The sequence below is a fragment of the Chanos chanos genome, chromosome 2, assembly GCF_902362185.1.
Source record: "Chanos chanos chromosome 2, fChaCha1.1, whole genome shotgun sequence".
Lineage (NCBI taxonomy): Eukaryota > Metazoa > Chordata > Actinopteri > Gonorynchiformes > Chanidae > Chanos > Chanos chanos.
In genome coordinates this window covers 22,639,788-22,643,724 of record NC_044496.1, presented here as the reverse complement: position 1 = coordinate 22,643,724, position 3,937 = coordinate 22,639,788, and positions in this window count along the sequence as shown.

The window sequence follows — 3,937 nt, the reverse complement described above, 5'->3', positions numbered from 1 at the left end:
CACACATCCGATGAAATAAATATCTATTTAGTAGACATTTTTCCACAGAGCGCTGCAGTCAAGAGAATGTTGCAGTCAAAGTGAGACAAAGGAACATTCTGATCTTAGAGGTTCTTACTGAGAAGAAAGACAAAAAAAAAAAAAAAAAGGTCTCTTTTGAGAGAGCTTAAAATCTGTAGTGGTTTAGTTGAACGGATCTGAGGCAACTTACCTTTCTGTGTTCGAGAGCCAGACTGCTGATCTAGTGAGTCTGTGAAGTCTGTCTTAGCTGAGTCCCATTCTTCAGCATCTGTCATAGGGAGCCAATACTTGGTCTCATCACCATGATAGATGGCCGTATTATCACACAGTGACATCCAGCGACTGAGGAGCGTACCCGCAAAACGCTTGAGTCAGCTCGATTGATCTCATGATTTTTGGGGCTGGATACCTCAGAGATTTGATAAAGTTTCTGACAGTTTTCCTTTGTAAGGTCAAAGTGTTGGATTTAATGACTACATCGTCATTGCAAGGCTGTTTGGCACTTCACATAATGACACGCTCTGGCCCTCAGTCTTGGCAAGAATATCTAAAGGTCAGGTTCATCTGAGGTAATTAAGGATCCTGTCCAGTTGACCATCTATAAGCACTGGTGAGGCTTTATTAGATAAAGTAAACTCTTGAATTGATCAGAGCCAGGGACAGTGCTGACTGCTGTTAAGATTTTATTGCAATATTTCAATTTCAATGTGTCCAATGTGTTTCAAGGATAAAATAATAACTAGCTTTAGTGCCATGTAGAGAGAGAGAGAGAAAGAAAAAAAAAGAAGCGGAAGAAATCAATATTTCCAATTAATCTCATAATTTGGGTCCTACTAATTGCCACACTATACCACACTATACCACACTACACCACACTGTACCACACTATACCACACTATACCACACTACACCACACTACACCACACTGTACCACACTACACAACACTGTACCACACTGTACCACACTACAACACACTGTACCACACTGTACCACACTATACCACACTACACCACACTGTACCACACTATACCACACTATACCACACTACACCAGACTGTACCACACTGCACTGCACTACACCACACTGTGCCACACTGTACCACACTACAACACACTGTACCACACTGTTCCACACTACAACACACTGTACCACACTGTACCACGCTACAACACACTGTACCACACTGTACCACACTACACCACACTGTACCACACCACACCACACTGTACCACACTGCACCACACTACACCACACTATACCACACTGTACTGTACCACACTGCACCACACTATACCACACTACACCACACTGTACCACACTACACCACACTATACCACACTGTACCACACTGTACCACACTGAACCACACTGAACCACACTGTACCACACTGCACCACACTGTACCACACTACACCACACTGTACCACACTGTACCACACTGAACCACACTACACCACACTACACCACACTACACCACACTGTACCACACTGCACCACACTACACCACACTGCACCACACTACACCACACTGTACCACACTGTACCACACTATACCACACTTCTGTTGTCTGCAGTGTGTTACAGTGAGGTGTAGTGTGGTACAGTGTGGTGTAGTGTGGTACAGTGTGGTGTGGTGTGGTACAGTGTGGTGTAGTGTGGTACAGTGTGGTATAGTGTGGTACAGTGTGGTGTAGTGTGGTACAGTGTGGTGCAGTGTGGTACAGTGTGGTTCAGTGTGGTTCAGTGTGGTACAGTGTGGTACAGTGTGGTGCAGTGTGGTACAGTGTGATGTAGTGTGGTACAGTGTGGTGTAGTGTGGTATAGTGTGGTGCAGTGTGGTACAGTACAGTGTGGTATAGTGTGGTGTAGTGTGGTGCAGTGTGGTACAGTGTGGTGTAGTGTGGTACAGTGTGGTGTAGTGTGGCAATTAGTAGGACCCCATAATTTAATATGACTCAGAGAGGGAAAAAAAAGTAATTTAAGGATGAAACAGTAAGGACAATAATTATAGCATTATATTTTGATAAGAAACAGAACTATACTGATTCATTTACATCACTAAAACAAATGTGATCAAAGGCCACTAATAATATAATGTTTGACCTTTCTGGTCAAAATGATGGGAGATGTGAGAATATAATTAATGGTTAACACTTAAGTGAACCAGAGCCAAATGTTGTTAAAAGTTCTAAACAGACTTGAGAACTTGAATGAACATCCAATGGCATACACATTGCTGAAACAAATGGAAACACCTTGTTTACGAACATCTCTGCATGTCTGATGAAAATTCGCACAAACTAAATAAGAAACAGAGAGACAGACAGGGGGACAGACAGACAGAGAGATACAAAGTGACAGACAGCTCAAATGAAAGAATGCTGTGAAGAATCAATGTGTATTATGTTACTGTAAAAATTACACAAGGTAATATTTGAATTTCAAGAATTGATATTTTGAACGAAAATAAAAGGCACCATTATACAGCACTGTAACACTTTAAAGGAAAGAACCATCTAAAGATGTCTGAAAGTAGACGTTTTCTCAATAAGGAAGGTATACTCATGTGAAAGATATTTCCTTTTGATGAATGATATTGTTCTTTGCACTACTTGGAATCTCTTTTAAAATGAAATGTGTTAAGCCTTTTATTGTTCGCCTTACCATAAATCACCGCTTTTCATGTTCGGTATATCTCACTATAGTGTGCAACTGTACAGCACCCACATACCACATCTCAAGGCTGTCACACAAGACTCAATGGCACTGGCATTCAGGTGAAAAACACCCACAGGTTGCGTCATTCTACTTACACTTGTTCACATCCATGGCCTGTGTAGAGAATCATTTAAAGGCCTCTTGCTGATAGAACTACAAATAACCATAGAGAATATTCTCAGTTCTTTTAGACTGAATTGGTGAAATTCTTAAAGTGGGTAAAAGATCAGAGATATAAATTGTGCATCAGAATTCAACTGTGCTGGATTATCTAGGTGGTAACAAAAACGCATACACATACACTCAACAACAGGTTCCTACTGGCCTGACAGACATTCATTTTTCATCCCAAATCAACATACACGCAAGGGCATGTGACATTTTGATGTAAGAGATGATGCAAGCATTCAGTTAGCCACATTGACATAATCATTCTATTTTCCAAATCCCATGATGTTTAACCCAAGCTTTGCCTGGGCATCACCTTGTCTGTTTAGAGAGGATAGGCTTTCTGTCTTAGTGAGAAATGGAGGCGTTTTAGCCTGCCGCTCGTGCTCTGCGTGTTTCCAGCCAGCCCTTCCGCTAGCCTCACATCTGCCTTGCTAAACACCATTGATTGCCCTGATGTAAGCAAAAGCCAAGTTGTGCTGCCCTGATCATTAATCCTATGCCGGCAGCCCACTTAAAACCAAGCATTTTTCTCTCTTTTCACTCTTTTCTTTTACATCCTTCTTTTCATTAGGCAACAAAACAGAGGTAAACAAACAATTGCACAGTAAACATGAAGGGTAAAAGATTGAGCTGCTTGTCCCTTAGGGGGGTCTTTGATTCACTTTTATATAATGCCTACCCTGACCAAATAGAATAGCCTTGTTTCGCAGATGTCCACAAACACAAACAAAGAGCCTTGGATTAGCAGTTTCATACACACCCTAAAATACATGGACATCCAGCAACCTTCTCCCCTCCCCATTTTTTTACATTTCACACTATGTAATTATCAAGAGAATTTCTCCCAGTTGAAGCCAAGGGGTATGACTTCCTTACACCTTTGTACCAGAGGGTGAAAATTGTATGCGTCTCAAAGGACTGGAGAGAGACCAAAGCTAATCAAGCAGTAGGTGAATAAGTTTGAATGTTGCTCACTGTTGTACGGTATAAATAGATTGGGTATCAGTGTTCAAGTCACATCTCAC